This window comes from Vombatus ursinus, unplaced genomic scaffold (genome assembly GCF_900497805.2).
Source record: "Vombatus ursinus unplaced genomic scaffold, bare-nosed wombat genome assembly UNPS02010284.1, whole genome shotgun sequence".
In the NCBI taxonomy this organism is placed as follows: Eukaryota; Metazoa; Chordata; class Mammalia; order Diprotodontia; family Vombatidae; genus Vombatus; species Vombatus ursinus.
Window position 1 is genome coordinate 18,193,454 of NW_020950062.1, and position 24,486 is coordinate 18,217,939.

Here is a 24,486-nt window from a genome sequence, read left to right on the forward strand (position 1 = left end):
TTTGTGGGTTCTGCTGCTTTAGAATTTGTTTAGAGCCATTCTTTACAGGCATTGGGAAGGGTTTGGGGGACAGCTCAAGCAAGTCACTGCTTTTATTCCACCATCTTGGTTCTGCCCCTGTACAGGAAATTCTTGATGAAAAGACCATATGCATCTAGCCACCTTCATATAGATAACTGTGGCCTGAGGTAGAAGACAGGTGGGTAGGAGAGGGAGAAAGAGGGTGTGGAGTGCAGCACCTGTGCTTAACCATCTCTCATGTTCTTCTCCATCTCTTTGAATTTCTTCACAAACTCCTGTGCTTCTGTATCCATCCTTCCCTCCAGCATCTTCAGTGCTGATTTCACATTGACTTTGAGCCTGCTGAGGTGAAGAGAAGTGGACTGCATGCTCCTCATACTGCTCCCCATTTGGGGCCTACTAAGCCTGCTGGTGCTGCTCAGGATCATGGTGGTCTCTCCAGCAAAGTCATTGGTGAATAGACAGTCATGGTGAAGACCACATAGGCTGCCCAATAGAACCACAGCCCTGGGGGAACTGAGAAGTAAAACAGCTCATCCTACCCGGGGTGTAGGGTCTTGGTCTTGACCTGGGTCCTCTGGCTTCAGGCCAGCAGAAAAATGTGGTAGGTACAGAGCTCAACAATGACAAAGGGTCACTTGGGCCTTTGGCATTAGGGCAATTAGGTCCTCAGAATGTAGCACCTCCACAGCCAGCCACTGTTGCCTTACCTTATAGTAACATGACACTCAGCTGCCTGAATTATATACTATATATAGTATATAATTCTACACCATTGGTCTCTTGGAAATGGTTGTCCCTTTATCCTGTTTGAGCTTGTCCAGGTAATACTGCTTAATGTATGTGTTGGTTTAGCATCCAGAGTCTTATGGCATCCATCCTTCAGGCTTTCCAGGGGCAACCTTTGCCCTCTGCTTGGGAAAAAATCTACTAAGGATCCAACATACAATAAAATCTTCTACAGAAATCAGCAGAGACATTCCAGAGAGTTCCCAGAATCCTACAGAGATTTTCCTTTACCAATGACTCATTGAGAAGAATTAGCTTGTCATCCAGGTATTTTATGAGTAGGGATACAGCCTCTTCATTCTGGATCAAATCTGGTGATAGGATGATATGCTGAATATACTTCTTAATGTCTCCTATTATCTTATCTGTCAGGTGTGCAATCATGTTCCAGGCTTCTCTGTCTGAAGGTCCTCATCCATATCCAGCAGTCGGCTCTTCAGGACTCTGAGGAGACCCCCCCAGAGAAGCCCTAACCTTGCTCTGGACATTCCAGCCCCCAAAGCACCTTCACTGTGGCCCTTCTCACATGCTTCATGATGTTTAGGGTAATGCAAAGTGGCTCACTCACTGCTTCACCTAGGATCAGGGGTCGTGTGTCCACCTTCCACTGAACCAGCTATGGGTAGCAGCTTCACAGATATCCTCCATGATCTGAGTCTCTAGGTCCAGGGCTTCAGATGATTCTAGTCAGCTAGGCCCAGAGCTCCTTGGTCTAGGAGAAGCAAAGCCTGGCATCAGCAACTGAGCTGTTGTGTTTGGAGGTAGGGTCCATGGGCTCTAGCTTGTTTACATCAACATCTCTCTGAAGTCACTGATAAGTGATATGAAATTGTAATAAATCTCTGATCCATTACAATAATCACCTCTTTATAAATAACTTTGAATCTTGTGAACTTAATGAGCAATAAAAGCATAACACAAAAAGGTAGATGAGAGAGAAAAACAGCCTAGACTATATATTATCAACAAATTGCCTAAATAACACATAGAGTAAATAGATGGATGAATTACATATAATATATAGCAATTTCATTACAATAGCTTGCTGATTGGTCTCCCTGCCTCAAATCTCTCCCTACCCCAGTCCATTAAAACACAGCTCATAAAACAATCTCCCTAAAGTCAAGTTGTCCATGGTCAGATCTGAGCATGTTATGCCCCTACTCAATAAACTCCAAGGGTTTGTTACTACCTCCAGGATCTAATATAAAATATTTTGTTTGGCATTCAAAGCCCTTCATAATCTGGTCCCTTTCCTACTTTACCAGTATTCTTACATTTTACTCCACTTCCCCTACTCTATAATTTAGCAACACTGATCTTGCCACTCCTTTAAAATGACACATGACCACCCAACTGGATGCCTTTTCACTGGCTCCGTCCCTTTTACCCCAATGCCTGGAATGTTCTCCCTCTTCATCTCTGCCTTTTGATTTGCTTGACTTCCTTTAAGGCTCAAATCAAATCCTACTTTTTGCAAGCAGCCTTACCTGGTCCCCTTCCCTGGGGCCTTCTATTGATATTGTATATATTACATATTGGGTTTTTTTGTGTGTATTGTCTTCCCCATTAGAATATGAGCTCCTTCAAGACAAGGAATGTTTTCACCTTACTTCATATCCTCAGCACTTAGTAAACTGGCACATAGTAAGTGCTTAATGAATGCTTGTTGACTGCCTGCCTGTTGTAGGTAATCCCATCATTGATCATGATGTATCCATGATTTCTCAAACTTGAGCTATTCTTACTCATGTCCAATAAATTCTCTGTAAAAGATATACCCAATATACCATAGGCCTTTTTGTGGGACTTTTAATATTTGGTGCATACTTGCACTTAATCTGTCCATTTTTTATCCTTGCTGTTGATGCATGTACCACCCAGGTAGTATAATAGGCAGAGTACTAGAGAACCAGAGAAAAAACAGCATCTGCCTAAAAGGAGCTTATTTTTTATTGGAGACAAAACACTATATACACAGATTTCAAAGCACAAAATAAGTATAAAATGTTTTGGGGGATAGAAGGCAATAATAACTGAGGGAAATTAAGGTAGGCCTATGTAGAAGAAGGGCAGCTAGGTAGCATAGGGGATAGAGTGCCAGGCCTTGAGTCAAGAAGACTCATCTTCCTAAGTACAAGTCTACCCTCAGACATTTACTAGCTGTGGGACCCTGGGAATGTCATTTAACCCTGTTTGCCTCAATTTCCTCATCTGTAAAATGAGTTGGAGAAGCGAATGGCAAACCACTCCAGTATCTTTGCCAAGAAAACTCCAAATGAGGTCATGAAAAATCAGGCATGACTGAAAAATGACTGAATAATAAAAATGTAGAATAAGGCACTTAATCTTGGTCAACATGCATTTATTAAACACCTACTATGTGTTAGAAACTGTGCTAAACACTAGAGATACAAAGGAAGGCAAAAACAGTCTCTGCTTTCATGGAGCTTAAAATTTAATAAGGAAGAAAGAATTTGCAACTAACTATGCACAAACAAGATATATACAGAATAAACTGGAGATAGTCTCTAAGGGAAGGCACCAACATTACGGGGCCCAGGAAAGGCTTCTTGCACACAGTAAAATTTTAGCTGACACTTGAAGAAAGCCAAAGAAGCTTAACTTTGAAGGGAGCTAGGGATATGGGATAGGAAGGAAGAAGAAAAGCTTTCCAGGGTTACAGGATAGCCTGTTCAAAGATATGGACATAGAAGATAGAATATCATGCATAAGGAAGAGTAAATAGACAAGTTTGGACAACAGACTTCCTAAAGAAGAATAATGTGAAGTTTGGAAAGGGAAACTACAGGGGGATTGTGGAGGGATTTAAATGCCAACACAATCTTCATTCCTATTTCCACTTCTCATTATTTTTCACTTCTCCATCTTCTGATTAGCAATCTTTCACTTATGTGTATAGTGTCCTTTTCTAGCTCCCCTTTAGAATGTAAGCTCTTTGATGATGATTGTCTTTTGGCTTACACAGTTATCCCTTCCACATCATGACTTTCCCCATTACAGTTTTGATATATTGTGGGTTGGCATAAGAAATTAAATTGGAATTTTGGGGGAGTTTTGTGGAAGCTGCAGATGACATGTGAAGGCCCAGCAGATGACCAAATACTTAACCCAAATTTTACAGTAAGGTACTGTGAACACCCCACTAAAGAAAAAGAAAAAAAATCAGACTTCTTCTCTGTCATAAAGGGAGAGCCAAAAAAAATTTACATGTGTTTTCCAGATCACAGGGGTACTGTGCCTCTAACCACCCTCCCCCGTGGAAGTGATAACTGTATTTGTATCCCAAGTACTTAGCATAGTACCTGGCACATAGTAAGTGCTTAGTAAATGCTCTATCATTCTCAAATAACATCTTGGTTAGCTGTTCACTCTCCATATCCACCTTGTTCTTCTAAAAGCTCAACCATCAATTAGCAGTAGTGATGAAAATACAACCTGTGACCTCCTAGGATCTTCAGTTTTTGTCTAATACTTCATGATTCTTTGCAGTATTGTATAGTTTTCTTTTGGTGGCATCGCTCCCCAAGGTGAAACACCAAAAGTATCTAGTTTTCATCAGATTTGAAAAGTCTTCATAGATTTTATATATCAACCCTGATATATGCCCTGGCAAGCAGAAGATGTCTCTGTTGCTTATGTTTCTGATTTTTTCACGTTCTCTCATCAGTTAGCACAACATTGACCTATCCCTTCCTCTTCTATGCAACATAATTTTATAGTTTATCAGTCTTTCCTATAAAACTGTAAACTTCTTTAGGGCATGGATCATTTATTTTCTTTGAATGTGTACTAATGAGCAGTTAAAACAATGCTATTCACTTTTTAAAAGCTCAATAAATACTCGTGGATTGATTATTTTAAATAAAAATCACAGATGATAATGAAAGCAATTGCATTCCATATATCAAGACCTTTCCAAAAATAAACCAATCTACATTAAGGGGGTGGGGGGAATCCTGTAATTTTAAGTTCTGTCACAAGAGGGTAGAGTTGCCTTAACACTGAAATTCACCTTTCTTTCTATCCATCCTTTTTCTAAAAAAAAAAAAAAATCTCTTTGCTCATAACTTTATCAGTGGTAGATATTTGACTATCCTAGTAATGAGTTATATTCTCAGTGACTAATACAAAGTAATACCAAGATGCAAGACATCGGTGGATAGTGAACCAAGTGATATATTGGAAAGAATTGGTAAGGATAAATCTTGAGATTACAAAACCTCTTCATGAAATGCAGTTACCAAGATTACTTCCTTTATGATTCATGTGCTTTGTTCTTCCTAGGGTTGTATGTAAGATGTCATACTTCGCCCAAATTTAATTACTGATTTTATTGTGATTTATTTCTTGAAACCTATATTCCTTTCTCCCATGTGCTATGGACACAATTGGTGATGAATATATGTCTATCCTTAGGCAATATTCTGAAATAATCTTTGCTCTAATCCCAAGATCTTTTTTATTCACCCTTTCTTCTAACCAATGTTACTTCCAGTCACAATTTGTGAACTGAAAGACCTTTGGAAATTGTCTAGTCCTGGAATTCTCTAATTTGACAGTCAAGAAAATTGACTTGTTCAGGGTTGCAGAACTAGTTAAATACTGAACTAGAACCGTTGTCACCAGACTCCCAGTCCAATGCCTTTCCTATTAAATCAGGAGTTCTTCTTAGCCTAGAGTTTACAGATACATAAGGGTCAATAGATGCATTTCAAGGGGTATGTGAACTTGGACAGATAAAAAAAAAATCTTTATTTTCACTGACCTCAAACCAAAATTTAGCATTTCCTTTCAATTATTTAAAATATTATCCTGAGAAGAAGTCCATAGGTTTCACCAGAGTGCAAAAGGTGTTCATGACACATACACAAACATACACACACACACACAAAGTCAAGAACCCTTGCTTGACTACACTATCAATATTGTTATCAAAGAAACAGTTCAAGCCTTGGCCCGCAGTTTCTGTAAATATTACAGTAGTTTGCTAGTTCAGCACTGAGTTGGTGGATAGCAGCAAAGCCATCAATGCAGGGCAACATTGCACTGATAAGAGTTTAAGAAACATTTGAGGAAGAGGGAAGACAACGCTGTCCTCCCAGTGCTGGTAAATTTAATAAAGCAAACCCATTTTTGAGTTTTTTTATGGTATGGATTGCTCACAAAAATTAGGGTGGGTATCTGCAGGGATTATTAATTTTTTTGTGCCACAGTTCCCTTTGGCAGTCTGTGAAGAATATGAAATCCTTAGAATAATGTTTTTAAACATGTAAATAAAAATACATAGGATTAAAGTAGAAATTAATTGTATTGAAATGAAATTATCAATTAAAAAATGGCCTCCAAGTGAAGAACTCCTGCACTAGGACATGGGAAAGATCCTACTGGATTGCCTAGATTTCATAAAGCCTAACTTCCCAAACATGGATATGTCATTATGTTTCTTCCAAGTTCTTCCAAGCAGTTTACATTCCTTTTTAAATCATTCTTGACACTAGAACAGTTGGACTCAACATCCAAGAATTTCTCTGAACTCAGACCATGTGTAAAACCTTAGCACCAAGCTTGGTCTCCATCTTGAAGAGGCCAAGGGAGGAGGATGTAAGAAATTCCCTGTATCTGTTTAACTTCATCTTGCATTAACTAGCAATATCCTCTTCCCCTACAGTTAAATGTGAGTCAAAAAATGCTATATCTGCCCTCCTGTTATCTTTTATGGAAAATTGGATCAATTTAGGAGAAATGACAACCTTGTCTATACGAATATGAATCCTTCAGTCTGAGTTGCTGAGATAAATCTATTTTTAAATTCCCCTTGCCTTGACACAGTCATCTGTTTTAATATGATTTTCCAAAGACGAAAATACTGGTGGAACCATATCAGAGATCAGCAAATGATGGCATATTATATTTATCTAAAGTTTTTAATTCTTTTGATTTATTAAAGTTTTTTTAAAGCTTAAACTGGCCTTTTCAGTATTGGTACATTAGCACTGCATCTCAAAAAAATAATATTAGCTAGCATTTAAGGTTTGCAAGGTGCTTCATGAATATCTCATTTTATATTCACAACAATCCAGGAAAGCAAGTTCTATTACAATCCCATTTTACAGATGAGGAAACTGAGGTAGACAGAGGTTAAGTGATTTGCTCAGGGTTACACAGCTAATAAGGTCTGAGGCCAGATTTGAATTCAAGTCTTCCTGGACTGCAGATCCAGTGCTCTATCCATTGCACCACCTAATTATTCAATGAATAAATATTTATTAAGCAGTGTGCTAAGGAATGAGGATATAAATAAAAGTAAAAGACAGTTCCTGCCCTCAAGGAGCTCATAACCTAATGAAGGAGACAACACACAAACAAATATATTTAAAGCAAGCTTTAAATATAGGATAATAGGAAAATAATTAACAGAAGGAAGACACTAGAATTAAGGAAGTTTGGGGAAGACTTCCAGTAAAAAGATAGGATTTTATATGGGGCTTAAAAAGACCAGAGCAGAGTAACACTATCCACAAATGAAATTGTTTTGGAATAGCTTGTTTTTGTTTTTCATCAATACCTATTTCTGATTTGATGTTGTGCTGGCATTTTAGGAGGCATGTTGATGATTTCATAGAGATATTATGAGTTTCTCTTGAGGAAGCGCTTATCCAGTGTCCACACCACAAATAATGTTAGTATGAAGAGAGGAGAAAAAGAGACATAGACCAAACTTCCAATTGTAAAAAAAAAAAAAATTTGTATTGCTTGTGTTTCTCAACCATGTGATAGACAAAAGATTTTCTTGTGTGAAGGTTCCAAAGGCAAAAAGAGTCATGTAAGTTATTTATCCCAAAAGGGAAGGGAAAAAACTATTCTTTCATCCCCTCCAATAAAAATTATATTATGTATTTCTATCTTAAGATCATAGCACAATAGATTGAGAAATGCAATGTACCTTTGAGTCCATACAAATCTCATTTTACATTTGAAGAAACTGAGGCCCTGAGATTATGACAATTTATCTTGTTACATAAGTAATACATGTCAGAGGCAGAATTTGTACTCATGTCCTTTGACTCCAAATTCAGTAAGTCCCATTGCACCATCTTGTCTGTACTGAATTTAGAATGATTTAAATTCTAAAATTAAGCAAATTTAATCTTGATGCAAGGGAAAACTTAATAAAAATTAGTGCTATCCAAAATTAGATTGGGCTATCTTCAGGGATAATGGATTCTCTTCCTCAATCTTTTTTAACTATGATTTGTTCTAGATGGCTGCCAAGGTCCTTTTCAACTCTGAAATTCTGTGATTCAGTAATTCAGTTCATGTTTTCATCACCTCCTAAGGCATCCAAGGAAACAAAAGTAACTAAGATAAAGTGTTGTTCCATAAATTCACTCTTCAGTTCATTGAAATGTATTGCCAGGTCGGCAAGCTATGGCATTGGCCATTTTATACAATTTTTGGAGACCTTAACACAGCTGCTTTTAAAAATGTAAACCTAATAACATCCTTTCTGAATGAGAAGAGGTTTTGCCATTTGGCTGTAACTTGAAAAGAAACAACTGAAATTACACATTTCAGAATAATGCAGGAAATAAGCACCCATTCATTATTTGTTGCAAAATTCTATTTTTACACCATATACTAATGCTTTCTTTTCTCTCTAAAATTTCCAGGATTGGCAATTCTTTTATGTCTTTAGTAAAATGGCTCCTTTGTGATCTTGGGATGATAGGTATTATACAAATTTTAAATGTTATATAATTATCTTTGTATGTAGATCTCAACTCATTGACAGCTTGAACCATGGACTATTTTTAAATTGCTTTATACCAATAAATACCACCAAAAAAGCATTTGAATGCATATTTTAGTTCCTGAATTTCTCTACAGAATTCAAGAATCAAGACCTCAAACTTAAAAGGGGAGGGGACTTATTGAAAATTAAGGCTTTCTTTACACAAATTGGTTTATCAGTTGACCATTGGCTGGAAATAGATCTAGTGGATAGATCATGGAACTTGAGGTCAGGAAGACCTGAGTTCAATTTCTGACTCAGAAGCTTATCAACTGTGTTACCCCAGATATGTTACTTAACCTCCATCTACCTCAATTTCCTCATCCATAAAATAAGGATAATAACAGTACCTACCTCACAGTATTGTTTTGGGGAACAAGTGAGTTAGTATATGTAAAGCATTTTGCAAACCTTACAGTGCTGTACACTAGCTACTATTCTTTTATGAAGTCAGTATTTCTCGAAGGCAAACTGCAGAAAGCAATTCTATTTATCAATGCATAAGTAATTGATCTTTCCTCTAGCTAAATATCATTTTATATCCTCTGTTCATATTCATCCTACCATGGAATCTAACAAGCTCTACTTGATAAAAAAAATGTTTGATTAGAGTATTCTATCCTCTGAGTCATGAAATCCAGTTTTTGATTGCAAGGCTTTGCTAATTCTCTTTTATTTGTATTTAATATTTTCCACCTAGGATTAAGATGTAAGTGGTAAGAAAAGTATGATTAAGAAATGCTTAAGCATCTCCATCATGTTTTATTTCAAAATCCAATAGCCATGTAATTAGCCAAGACATTCTATTAACACAGGGTCAAATTTGCCACCTTTTACTTGTGTAAATACATCAATACATCAAGGATCTATGATTTCTTCAATGTGGGAATTCTCTCTACTTGTTTATGAGTACAATCTATCTATTTGCAATAGATCAATCCCAGGCAATTTGTTGAGGCCAAGAAAATACCTCACCTATAGCTGTATGAACAGTAAGTGTTGGAGCCAAAATTTGAACTGATTTCTTTCTGCCTACAAGTTCAGCATTCTATTCATACCATTGTCTCTACTCTTAATAATGATGGGAAAAGAGAGTCTAGAAAGAAAAGGACTGGGGAGTGGTAGGATTTGGGAGTGTCTGAATTGGGAGAAGATTATGGGAAAAGGTAGGAAAGAAAGATAGCTTCTGCTCCAGAGGAGAATAAGTATTTATTGCTGGCATGAGGGGAGTGGTGAATAATTGTTGCTGGCCAGTAGTGCCAGTTGGTTGGAGTCTGCAGTCCCACCAATATCCTACCTCACAAAACCCCTCCCTCCAACCCTTGGATGATGATATCATAGACAACCAGGATCACAAAAGTCAACTTCACAGCACTACAGCTCCCCTTCATCCTTGCAGTAAAATAGAGGAGGCCTCATCAAAGCAAAAACAGGGATGGAGAATGGGCTTATGCTGCTTTCACCTGGTACAGTCCGGCTAAGGCCTACCTATAGCTGGGTCCCAGATCAATCCATCTAGAAGCAAAGTAAATTCAGATTGACTCAGGTTTTATTCATAACTTCTTTGCTCACAATAGTCCCAGCTAGTGTTGTGGTAGTACAGGGACTAACTCAATTTTCTGTAGTTCTACCAGTAGCCTGGCATACAACAACAAGGCTACATGAGTAGTGAGTTCCCAAGGCCACATTTGACTTTCTTCTTCCTGACTTTAACTCCAGCCTTCTGTCTTCATATCATACTATCTCTCAGGGGCCAAAGGTTAGAAGTTATAAGAAGGCAGATTTCAATTCAGTATAAATAAAAATTTCTTAAAAACTCAGAGCTATCCAAAAATGGAATAAGCTGCTTTGTGAGGTATTGAGTTCTCCCTTTACACAAGGAGTTCAAGCAGAGATAGGCACTTGTCAGGAATGGTCTGGAGGGGATTCATACATACTTCAGGCAAAAAAAATTAGGCCTCTAAGGTTAAATTCAAAAAGTGCTGAGAGGTATATGGTACAGTGGATAGAGTCTTGGATTTAAAAGCAGGAAGATGTGGATACAAATCTTGCCTTAGACTCTTGGTAGCAACATGACACTGAGCAAGTTATTTAACCTCTTGACTTCTATTTCCTTCTCTGCAAAACTAAAATAATAATAATAGCTAACTCTCAATATTATTGGGAGGATCAAATGAGATGATATATATAAAGCACTTTGCAAACCTTAATGTACTATGTAAATGATAGATAATATTATTATTATGTTTCTATGGACTAGACCAAATGAGTACAATCTTTATGAATTTATTGCTAAAGGAAAACTGTAGAGATTTGTGTGTTGTTTTCTTTTTTGTGTTTACAAAGCATTACTAACACAAAGCATATGTTTATTTACAAAGATTAAATTACATTTTTAATTTAGACAAGTAAAGCTAAAAAGAGTTTTAGTCATGAATATTATTCACTAAAAATAGCTATCTGAAATGCCGATGAAAATTTCTCCATGGACAACCAGAATTCATCATAAGTTCAACTATATTATCTTAATACACTAAAATTCTGAGGTAAATCATTCACATAACTTAACCTTGAGCTCATTCCAACATAACAAAATTATATTTTTAAAAACCTTCAGGAACAACATGGGTTTAAGAAAGAACATAGCATTTGAGGAATCTAATGGACCTCAAAAACTATACCGTCCAACATACATGAACAAGAATCCTCTCTACCACATCTCCAATCTCTGCTTAAAGACCCTCAGTGAGGAGGAACTCACTACCCCTTTGAGACAACTCATTCCATTGTGGAATAACTTTTTAGATTGTGAACTCCTTGAGGGCAAAAACTCTTTTTTCCCCCTTTCTTTGTATCCTATTAGGTTCAACACCAGTCTTGGAACATAGTAGATACTTAATAAATGCTTGTTAGTCTTGGAACATAGTAGACACTTAATAAATGCTTGTTGACTTGATTTGACTAATTATTAAGAAATCTTTCTTTATGTCAAGCCTAAATCTACTTCCAGCTATTATCGCTACTTCTTCCCTCTGGTGACTAGGGGAACAACCTCGATCCCTCTCATTGTTACCACTAAACCTTCTAAGCTCCATGCTAAACATATTCAATGCCCTCAACTGATTTTCCTTTGGTGGTTTTCCAGACCTTTCAATTATATTAGTTGCCCTCCTCTGGGCATGATCCAGATTGTCTATATCTGTCCTACAATGTAGTACTGCAACCCAAATATGGTACTGCAGTTATAAGCTTAACTAAGGCAAACCAGCATATTTATCACCTCTCACATCCCAGGCACTATGTCCAATTTAATGCAGCCTAGCAAAATTAAAGCATAAGCTTTTATGGTTGCTGTGACAGAAATAAAGACAAAACACCTGATAAAAATGCAATGAATGAAGATATGTATCAAACCATTCTGAGCAGCCATTTTTTTTATTTTTCCTATTGAAGACAAGGAGGGATCTGCATGAATGCCAAGACTGACCATCTATAAGTGACTGAGTACTGAGACTAGAAATTGGGAAGGGGGCTTCAGAGAGGGTCATAGGATCAGACCCCTACCATCGCCCTTGCCAATAAGTCTTATTGGCACAAAAAATTCTCAGAAATTCCTTCTACCAATTCAAATCAGCAATTTTTCTGTAATTTATATTCTTAAAGGGTGGTCTGGAGGCAACAAGAGATTATAACCAGCCAGAAATCAGACAGCCAGTATGTAGCAGAGGCATGGTTTGAACACAGGTCTTCTATGATGGGCCCTTTATATCTACTACTATCTCAAAATAGGATCTTAAATGATAATATTTCTGTTGATGAGTTGGTGAGGCCTGAATGTATATACAGATCATATCCTATTTCAAGGAATTCCAAGCAATTATCTAGATTGTTTTGTGAGACCAGGATTTGGTTATCTCTAATATTGTTTGAAACAAGTAGATGAGTGGATGGAATTTAGACATCTTTGATTATATGTAGGCATTTAAAGCAATGTCATTTGATGCAACAGGACTCAAATGTTATTTAATTTTCCCTAAGCAATGAAATTGCTCCTTTTTTTAAGACCATATCAGGAACCCTATGGCCAATTTTATACATTTTGGGAAATGAATTTGAAAAGCATGGGCTACTCTTGAAAATAAATGCTGTCTTTTCTATCAGAAATACTGATAAGAAATAAGTTTAGCTAAGTGGAGCCAAGAAAGTACAATATTGCTTTAAAAGTTTAGGAAAGAAAAAACAGTTTTTTGTCTACCAAAATCTGCTGAACATGCTGGACAGCATTTAAAATATCTCTGTCTCCTTGTATCATCCAAATAAAAGTGGCACCCAATATGTGAAAAAGAAGAAACAGAATAAGAAACAAAGAAAATAAATTGAGGAAGAATGACAAGCTCATTAAAATGTACAGAAGGACTCTCCATCTCCCTAGAGGAAGCTGTTATCATGAAATAATCAGTGATGAACATGGAAAACAGCAGACTGTGGAAGGCACCTCATGTGGCCCCCAAGTAGTCGGCGATTATATCCTGGAAACCTGACCCCGTTAATGCATTGCTGCTTTGTTGCTTAATGGAGTTCACAGAAAATTCGCATCTCTCAAATGAGTTTCCTCCCCTATTAAATGTTCAGACTGGCAGTCTTTGACAGGGTATGCACAGGGCCATTTCTCCTAATCAAGGAGGGCTGCTGAACCCCTGGGGGGAGAAGCTGTAAGCAATCAAGCAAATCCACAACCATGGAGATATATTTATTCTCTTCCTCATTTTTGTCATTTAGTCAGGAAGGCAGGATGGTGGAAACCAGGAGAATTTGGTAGCAATGAGAGATAAGAAGCAAGACAGATTCATTTTTCTCGATAATTATTCTATCTGGATCACTGAGGCCAAGAGGAAAACTGGATTATTGCCTAGGGAGTCCTCCAATTAGAAATCTAGGTAGTATGGGAGCTCTTAAATAACCTATCTTCTCAGTGTTCAATTCTGTCATTTTGGTTCAAATGGTTTTAATATGTATCATTCATTCTGAAGAAATATATACCTAAGACAAGAGTCTGAGATGATCAGACAAATGATTTAGAGCTCATAAGGATCTCAGAGGCCATCTCGTCCAAATACCTCATTTTACAGATGAGGAAACTGAAACTAGGAGAGTTTAAATGATGACCCAAAGTAATACAGGTAGCAAGTGGCAGAAACAGAATTCAAATCCTCCTGTTCCTCTGACTCCCAAAACAGGAATCTTTCCACTGGACATAGCTACATCAATATACCTACTTAAACTGGGATACCATTAGCCCATTTTACAGATAAGAAAACTAAGGCCAAGAAAGGTTAAGTGATTTGCCCAAGGTACTACAGTAAGTGGTTATGTCAAGACTTGAACCTATATCCCCAACTGCAAATGCAGTGCTTTCTCTGCTACACCATGCTTCTACTGTATTATTTGGCCCAAAACATGTCTGTATATTTCTGCACTCCATGACAAGCAGGAAATCAATGGGCAGGGGAAGGAGAATGATTTTGGGTAAAGTAAGACAAATGTACATAGCATTGCCTCTGAGAGTGACCTTTGGAAATCTCCCAGAGCAGAGTTCTACAGAGAATGTCACAGCCTCAGCACTTTTTAGGGTTAGTAATTACGGATTCAATTCAACTCAAAATAATTTATTAAACACCTACTGTATACAGAGCATATATAACTAGATATTAAGAAATGTAAAAGCATTTAAATAACATGTAGTCTGCCCTTCATGGAGCTGATGTTCTAGTTATAGACAATACAGAAAACAATACCTTATAAGTGCAGCTAAATGGTACAAGGAATAGAATATTAGCCCTGAAGTCAGGAAAGCCTGAATTCAGTTCTGGACTATCTGTTCAATTACCAGCTGTCTGATCCTGGGCAACTTACTTAATCTGCTTTTTTTTTCTGTTTCCTTATTTGCAAAATGAAAGTAAAAATAGCACCTACCTCGCAAAGATCAAATGAAATAAAATGGCAAAACATTTTGCAGACCTTGAAGTACTACCTTGTAAATGCTAGCCATTTGTTATTGTTATTATCAAGCAAAACAAAATATTATGTGAAAGAAAAGAGTTATTTGCAGTGCCATTTGAGTTGAACTTTAAAAGGCATTGGGAATTCAATGGACAAAGAAGGGAACAGAGGACATTTCAAAAATAGAACTAAAAGGTGTAGAGTGTGAAAACCTCAGAACATTTGGGTGATAGTGAAGCAGTAGTTCTGGTTCCATAATCTATATTCAAGAATGTAGACTATGTGAAGTGTCATAGTATTATATCTGGCTGGAAAGATAAGAATGCATTACAATGTAGAGGGCAATGAATGCCAGTCAAAGGAATTTTAACTTGACTCAATAAGCAACCTGGAGCTGCTGAAGATTTTAAAGCAGAGGAATGATATGACATCACTTTCATCTTTCTCTTAGCTTCCCTCAAAATACTGAGGTAAAGTCAACAGAGGCTTTCATATTTCTAGTAACTCTACTGTATAAAAATATTTCAATCCCTTCCCCAGCTAGAACACTAAATGGGAAGATTATATAACAGTCCTGATCAATTCTATCATTAACATAATAAGAGAGAAACCTTTGCAAAGGACAACATCCATAAAAAGAGAAGAATCCAAATTGAAAAGCATGCTGGATTTAGAGTCAGGAAATCTGACTCTACGGAGTCCTCCAATTAGAAATCTAGGTAGTATGGGAGCTCTTAAATAACCTATCTCTCCTAACTCTCACTCTAATCAGCCCTGTGACCATGAGCAAATCACTATCTCAGACTTAGTTCCTTCATCTTTAAAATGAAGATAATAGTATTTGTACTACCTACCTGACAGAACTTTTGGGGAGGAAAGAATTTATTGATCATAGGATCGTAGATGTAAAGCTAAAAGGGACTTCATAGGCAACCTAGCCCAATGCCCCTGTTTAAGAGATGAGGATACTGAAGCTGAAAGAGGTTAAATAACTTGCCCATGGCCACACAAGTAATGAGCATCAACATCAGGATATGAATCCAATTCCTCTGATTAAAGCATGGGTGGATTAAAGCCAGGGTTCTTAACCTAGTGTCCAGCCTTTTAAAAAAAAATTTGATAACTGTATTTCAATATAACTTGTTTCCTCTGTAATTCTCTGTATTTTATTTTATGTATTTAAAGGCATTATACTGACAGATCTATAGGCTTCACTTGGCTGACAAAGGAATCCATGACAGAAAAATAGGTCAAGAACCTCTACTCTAGTAAAGACTTTGTAAACCCTAAAGGGCTACATGAATGTAAATTATTAATCCTACTATGAAATGTTTTATTATGGGGGGCTAATTTGAATCTTAAAATGTAGCTCACACCATAATGCACTGGTTTATTTCCAACCAGAATGTGGTGTTGCTTCCTTTTTGTGTAGATCTGGCTTGGGTCTTAAATGCTTCACAAAAAATAGATAGAAAATACCTTAAATTTATATAAAATTGTAGTGGATCTTTTTTAAATAGAACCACATTTTATTTCCGGTATTTCCTGGAAACTTAAGGACAGCTCATCTTTTGTCCTTAGCGTTAGTCACCCAACCAAATCTCCCATTACACTTTCAAACCTGGAAGTTCCAAAACACTTGAGTCAAGAAATATTTTTTACTGTACTTTTCCCCAGCAGCCTGAAAAAAAGAAGCCTGGTCTTCAGCAAACACAAAAATATGTGATTTATCACACATTTCTGTTTGTTAAAAATAGGCCTGCTTCCTCCTTCTTTTGCTGCAGAGAGAGTGTACACAGATGAGTTTGGCAGAATAAGGTCAGTGATGCTGGAGAGAGTAGCAAATGTCAGAAAATGTTTACATCAAAGCCACATGCCTCTAGATCATTCCTGCTGCTTTTCTAACCAGCTCAGGCCAGGCAGGTTCATTCCAAGCTACCTGAATCTTGGCCTGAGCTGCAAATGGTCTCTAGTGTCAAAAATCCTTACATCTCATATCATTATACCAATCCAATATCTGACAATTATAAATTACTGTCCCATTTTGCATGCTTGGATGTTCACACTCAAAGACAGTAATTGCTCAAAAGAGCAAGTTGTAGAAACCTGTTTCTCAGCCCATTTGGATGACAGGACACCCCATTGACTCTGAGGCAGCCATTAGATAAAGCTTTTTATACTTCACGTTGAACAAATTATCTTTCTTAAGTGGCAGATTGAGGACTCTCCCTGTCAATCGTTACTGCTCCAAAGCTCTATTTTCATTTTATTTCACAGAATATCTTGAATGTCACAAGAGAGGTTGTGTGCCCTACAAATCAGAAAAAGATAAATCCAAAAGGAAATAAATGGCTACTAAGAGCCATATCGTTCAGTTCAATGTCAGGGCTGTATCATTTTTTCCAAAATTCTCTGATGTGCCCCCTGAAGCACTGAACAATATTTTGGCCTTCATGCCTGGGAACCACTTATGGAAGAGGAGCTTTCTTTTCAGTCTATAAGGTAATAAGGGTCAATATTTCAAGGGACACTCAGTCATACTCATCTTGGGTGGGAGTAGCTGTGGTGACTGGGTGAGAGGATAGAGCATGAACATCTATTTTCCACCTCACTGCCATTCCAAGTCTCAGCTTCAGGAAAATCTACTCTGGGTTCAGGAAAGTGAAATTATACAACGTGTAGCTTAAGGCCAAGTAACCACCAGGGCTGGGCATCTGAATAGTCTGAGTTGCACTCAGCTTGAAGAGAATCATATTGAAGTAAGTAAAGGGGAGCTAGATAATCTGACCAAAAGTGAGCAAATTGGCAACCCTTTCTGAATGTTCTAACCCTGCACAAGCAAGATAAAACTTCTATTTGGAAGATAGAATTCTTTGAAGTCGGGGATATTCATGAGTCATTGTAACTGTCTCTATCTACAAGTCCCATCTTCCCTTCTGGGTGAACCTGCTTAATCAAACTGGCTTGAATTAATGTACCAGGGAGAAATTAGGCTGTTTTGCTAATAGCAGGTCTGGACCGTAAGTACTCAAAGGGACATTAAAGTTTGTCTAATCTTTATTTTACAAATCAAGAAATTGAGTCTCAGAGAGATATTTATTTAATGTCTACTATGTACCAAGTGTTTTCCAAATTTAATCTAATTTGCTTCTCACCACAGCCCTGGGAGATAGGTACTATTATTACCCCTATTTTACAGTTGAGGAACTGGAGGCAAAGAGGTGAAATGACTTACCCAGAGTAACACAACTAATAGGTCCAGAACTCTCTCCATTGCACCACTTAACTGTTGTAGAGGGGGTTTCTATTCAGGTATATAAAATTAAATGGCCTCTGAGATCTCTTTCAACTCTTACATTCTGTGAAATATGGCAGATTTCTGGTGGTATAAGGAATGCCACTTGGACAGGGTAAATCTACATTAACTATCCACATCTCCTGAGACTAACAATTTAAGTACTGCCATCCAGAGAGGTGGGGATCAGAAGTAAAAGGTCACTTGCTTTCTGAGATACAGAGGTCATGAAATTTTTCTGTAGTTGGGTAGGGTAGGAAATTGTCAGAGAGTGAAAGGGACTTCCCAGTGCCTAGTCCCTCTGGAGAATAGGATCAGGATGGTGGCTAGCTGTGCTACCTAATAGTTAGCTCCATTTCTTTTCCTCTAGCTCTTTTCTTAACTCTCTATAATTTGATCTATGGCCTCATCTTTCAACCAAAACTGCTCTCTCCAAAGTTACCAGTGATCTCTTAATTGACAAATCCAATGGCCTTTTCTCAGTCCTTACTCTCCTTGACCTCTCTGAAGTCTTTGACATTGCCAATTATTCTCCTCTTCTCAATAGTCTCTTCTTTCTAGGTTTTTGGGACACTGCCTTCTCCTTGTTCTCCTCCTACTTGTCTGACCACTTCTTTTCAGTCTCCTTTGCTGAATATTCATCCAGGTGATATCCATTAAAAGTGAGTATTCCCTCAACCTCTGTCCTGAATTCTTTTTTCGTTTTGCTCTATATGATTTAAGTCTATGACCAGATCAGTTTCCATGGAATAAATTGTCATCTCTATGATTATCATTCTCAAATCTCATCTAACCCTAACTTCTTTGCTGACCTCCAGTCTCACATCTCCAAATGCCTATTAGACATCTTGAACTGGATGTCTTGTGGACATCTTAAACTCAACATATCCAAAACTAAACTCATTATCTTTCCCCTCAAACACTCCCCTCTTCTAAACTTTCCTACTACTGTCAAGGGAAACATCATTGTCCTAGCTCCCCAAGCTCACAACCTAGGTGTCATCCTCAACTCCTCGCTATCTCTCACTATTTGTTGCCGAGACGTATCAATTTTACCTTCTCAACATCTCTTGAATACAACCCCTTCTCTCCCACCTTCTGCTCTCACCTTCATGCAGGTCCTCATCTCCTTACACCTGGACTATTGTAATAGTTTGTTGGTTGGCCTTCCTGACACAGTTTTTCACCACTCCCATCTATCTGCCATCTAGTTACAAAAATCATTTTCCAAAAGTGCAGGTCCTATGATCTCTCTCTCTCTCTCTCTCTCTCTCTCTCTCTCTCTCTCTCTCTCTCTCTCTCTCTCTCTCTCTCTCTCTCTCTCTCTCTCTCTCTCTCTCACACACACACACACACACACACACACACACTCAATAAACTCCAAAGGCTCCCCTTCACCTCCAAGATCAAATATAAAATCCTCTATTTGGCATTCAAAACCCTTTATAACCCACCCACTTCTACCTTTCCAGTCTTCTTGTGCCTTATATTCCCTGGATGACACTGTCCAATGACATTGGTCTCCTTTCTATTCCTTGAATAAGATACTCCATCTCTCAATTCTGGATATTTTCACTTAACTGTCCCTGATGTCTGGATGCTCTCCTTTCTCATCTCTGTCTTCTGAATTCTCCTGCTTCTTTCAAGTCCTTGCTAAAGTCTCGCCTTCTATAGTAAGCCTTTCCTGATCTCTCTTAATTCAAGTGCCTTCTCTCTTTTGTTTATTTCCTATTTATTCTGTAGATGACTTGTTTGTACATGGTTGTTTGCATGTTGATTCCTCCCATTAGATTGGGAGGTCCTTGAAGCCAGGGGTTATATTGTGCCTTTCTTTGTATCCCTAGCACTTAGCACAGTGGCTGGTACATAATAGGAACTTAATAAATGGTTATGGGCTGACTGACTAAATAAGTATGGGTGACCCCATCTGCATTCCTTTACCCTTTCACCCATTGCTACAAGACATAAGATCACACTGAAAACCTAGTAATTAGTCATATGTGACTTTCTCAATCTTTATTTACCAATGAGCTACACTCCTTTGAACTTCTCCATCATGCCCCGAGCACTTCCCACACACACTTTTCAATTTCATTTTGTATGTTGTCCTCTCCTATTAGATTGTAAATCTTTTCTTAAAGTTCGAGGCTATCTTTCTTTTTTGTATTGGAATACTCAGTGCTTAGCACAATGCCTGGTACATATTAGGTGCTTAATAAATGTTTATTGACTGAGAGTTATCTTAAATCTATTTAATTTTTCAGAGTTCAATGGGTAAGCACATTAATATTACATTCCCCTTTGGAGATAATGGAAACAGAATAGAAAACCAGAGGAGATAAGATATTGGGATTGGTGAGCTTCCAAAAGAAACCCAGAAGTGCAAGACTGTAAATACATTTATCTAGCTTGCTTTCTCTTCACAGCTAGCTAACTATTCCCCTTATAGAAGAACAGGAGTTGTTTTTTGTGGGGAAGGTTGCTGAAGAGAGGAGATCTAAAGGAGGAGTAAAAAGGAAAAGTAATTTTGGAGCACAGAACAGGTTAGGAAAGTGAGGCAAGTACTAGTAGGTGCTTCATATAGTTGGAGACCAAAAGCTGTGGGGGAGAAAAGAGGTTTGATGGAGAAATCTTACGATTTTTTATGGTGTGGGGAGGGAGAAAACAATTTAAAGTAATTTTTCTGAGAATTTACTAGCCAGTTAACATAGGACTAAAATTAGCCTTTTTTGATTCAAACAGTCAAATTGGCAGAGTAACAATAGCAGGTGAAAGATCTAGGCTGAATGAAATAACTTGCAGCAAATGAAAGGGATGAAGGCTATTTTCTATTTGATACACAAACTTTAATATGCATTTTCCACAACAGATTGGCACTGGGGTTTCAATACCTGTAGAAGTAAGTACAAAATAAAAACCAGATATGGTTAAATCAGCTTAAATTGAACAGGAGAGTCTTAGATAAAGGAACTGAAGTTAAGCAAGGTTGACTGACAGTCTCAGGGTGGAACAGGTTATAAGTGGCAGAACTATGATTTAAAGCTAAATCCTTTGACCCCCAATCTAACATTCTCTCCACTTTATGACACTGCATCTCCTAGGAACTTGTTGCAAAGGAAAGGATTGCTGAGCAATAGTCAGGGCCCAGCTGAAGTTATGCACAATAAATTTGTAATGGGAAAAATTGGGTTGATTTAATTACTTTCAGCAGGGACTCTGGAAAGCCCAGAAGCAGATGGGATGAAGATTGGAAAGTCAGGGGTGGCAGAAGGTCAGAACAGCTAGGAATCCTATGGTTATAGACAGTGAATCATCAAAGAGACTGATCATAGTGTCAAGGACATGAATGGAGGCAAGTGACTCCAGTTAAGGGGAGATGGCCTGGGAGAAAAGGAAGAGCTCAAGATACTAGAGTGATCAATAATGGAAGAAGTTGAATACTGAGAAAAGAAATGAGACAAGTGAAAAGAGAAGAAATTGTACTGAGAAAGTGATCGAGTTCAGGATCATGCAATCATAAGATGTCTACTGAGAACTGAAAGCAACGTTGAGGATCATGCAGTTTAAATTCTTCAATTTACAGATGAAAAAACTGAGGCCCAGATAAGTTGTGTCCTTACAATGACCCAGAGGGAATAAATGACAGAAGAAAGAATCAAACCTGGGTCCTCTGACACTAAATCCAGTGTCCTCCATTGTACTTTAGGATATTGAAGGTGGTATCAAAATTCTAGTCTCTTCACTTCCCCTCTTCTCTCCTCTGCTTCCCTCCTTTCCCTCCTTCTTCCCATCCTCTTTCTGTTCTTCCTATATTCTCATTGCTCCACTACTGTTACCCTACTCACACACCCCCAAACAATTGTACTAGCATCCTCAACTGAAATAACACTGATTAAACTCAGTGTGAGCAGAGCAATGTGCTAGGCACTGAAAGGAGATGCAAAGTTGAGGTCCTCATAATTCTCAGTCTAGTAAGAAGATAAGGTTTGGCTCTATGATTCGATTGGTATGAAAAACTCCAACGTAAGGAAATTCCCTACACCAAAGCAGACTGTCACCTTTCTAACTTTTAATCTCAGAGGGTTACTTAAAACAGGGGTATCAAACTTCCTAGTGCCTCTAGAACCAGATTAAAATGTAATAGGGAAATGATTAAGAAAACAAATAAAAATACAATACCATATAGACAATGTTAATTTGTGGTTTTCTGAGTCAGTAGGGACCCATTTCTATTTTAGTTTGACACCTCTGGCTTAGAGTCTTGAGAAGTCAAGCGACTTGACCATGATCACAGAGCTAGTATATGTCAGCATCAGAATATGGGCCCAGGTCTTCCTAATTTGAAGGTTGGCCACTCCCTCAAACTTTCAGTAGGGGTTGAAGATTGACAAACAGAAAACTCCTCTACACATCATCGCATGACAATTACAGTAGTCATGTGTAAAACAAAGTACTATATGAGATCTGGCAGTGAAAGTCACCATCAATAGGAAAGGCTATTGTCAGGAAAGGCTTCATGGAGTGGATGGTGTCTGATTGGTTTCTAAATAAGGGATTCTTAACTAATTGTATCAGTCTTAGTCTTATAAAGCCTTCTCAAAATAACATTTTTAAATGAGTAAAATAAAATACATAAGACTACACAAGGAACAAATTAATTTGTAGTGGGAGTCTGGCAAATGCACAGACCACCTGAGATGAGGGTCCTTCCATGTGAAGAAGCAGAAAGTTGCTTCCAGGAAAATAAGTGCTGGAGCATATATGGTCACTCTGTATTGATTTATCAAATGGTTGAAGGGAACCTTTTTTTATTGGCTGCATAGTTAAAAACCTGAGTGTCTTTAAAATGGTATAATAACACTGACCATTGACTTTGCTTCATTCATGTCTGAAAGATGAAGGTGACTCCTTCTGCCCAAGCCACATGGCCCTTGAGAAACAGACCTCAGGTTTTGTTTTTTTTTACTTTTTCATTTGTTCATTTTTGTCCTAGGTTCAAGGAATGGAGTGTCTGATCTAGGCTGGGATCCGAGAGTCCAGCAATCCAGTCCAGGCATCACAGTCAGGGTCTGGGGCTCTAGCCCAGCAAAGCCAGAAGTGATGATGGCTTTGAACTGCAACTTGGTGGGACCACTGCTATACAGGAAACTAGCAAAATTGTACATCTAATCCTACCCCCACCCCTAGAGACTGAGGTAGTAAAGAGTGACTGACGGCATTAGGCCCACAAGGTATTGGAGAAAATATCTGCATGTTTTTCTCTTCATATATCTATCAAGTAAATATCTTTGCATAAATTGTCTGATGTAAAGTGGTTACATGAAACTGGGGGCAGGAGAGGGGTCAGCATTGAGCCAATGGAAGAGAAAAGACAAAACTCTAAAATCCCTCAGTGACTGAGATCCCGAAGGGTAGGAGATGAAACATGCCTGGCCCTGAGAGAATGGAGCCAGGTTGAACATACTACATTCTTAAATACAGTTATCAAAATAATTTTAAAATAAACAAGTTCAGAGATACTGGGTTTAGCCCATGCAAGAATTTCCCAGGCAAAGAGACTAAGGGAGAAAATCCAGGCATGGACAATGACATGAGCAGAGTGTAGCGAGTGTGATGATATGTCTTGCTCCATCAAAAATTCCCCAGTCTAGCAAATCAGGAGTTCTCTAATCATCCCTTTTCAAAGTCTCCAGTTTGCTAAGCAGTCTGGATAGCTAGGTGGTGCAGAGGATAGAGTGCCAAACCTGGAATTAGGAAGATTCTTTATCTTGAGTTCAAACCTGGCCTCGGTCACTTACTATCTGTGTGATCCTGTCTTGCCTCAGTTCCTCATCTGTAAAGTGAGGTGGAGAAGGAAATGTCAAACCACTCCAGTATCTTTGCCAAGAAAACCTCAAAAGGGGTCACAAATAATCAGATAGGAATGAAATAATTCAACAACAAAATTCCATAGCAACAATTGGACCTCTGTCTTTTTCTATATAAAATGTTCTCACAAGATTTCAGCTAAATATTCCTTTAACAGCTAATTCAACTCAGTAAAGGATCATAGACTTAGAGTTGTAAGGAACCTCAGACACCATCTAGTCCAGGGGTGGGAAGCCTGTGGCCTTCTAGGTCCTTGGGTGCAGCCTTTTGACTGAGTCCAAGTTTTACTGAACAAATCCTTTCATTAAGGGGATTTGTTCTGTGAAGTTTGGATTCAGTCAAAGGGCTGCACTTGAGGTCCTAGAGGGCCACAGGTGGCCTCAAGACCAAGGGTTCCCCACCTCTGTTCTAGTCCAAACCATTCATTTTATTAACAAGGAAACTGAGACCAGACCCAGGGACGTTAGGTGACTTGCCATGGTTATACGGATAATAAGGGTCAGAAGCAGAATTTGAAACCAAGTCATCTGACTCTAGAGACAGTGATCTTCCCACTGTATCATATAACATCAACTTGGCCTTTTTAGCCTTCTTAGCAGCTGATTCAAGGCTCCAGATGGTCAATGGATGGGCATGAAATTAATCAGTACAATCAGAAATTCTGATTTGCCTTGAGCATGTCACAAGACATAGACTA

The 24,486-nt window shown here is 38.1% G+C and overlaps 1 pseudogene; it reads right to left on the reverse strand.

Moving 5' to 3' along the window:
- Positions 1-245: 245 nt before the first annotated feature.
- LOC114037216 lies at positions 246-17,900 on the reverse strand (annotated as a pseudogene).
- Positions 17,901-24,486: the final 6,586 nt, after the last annotated feature.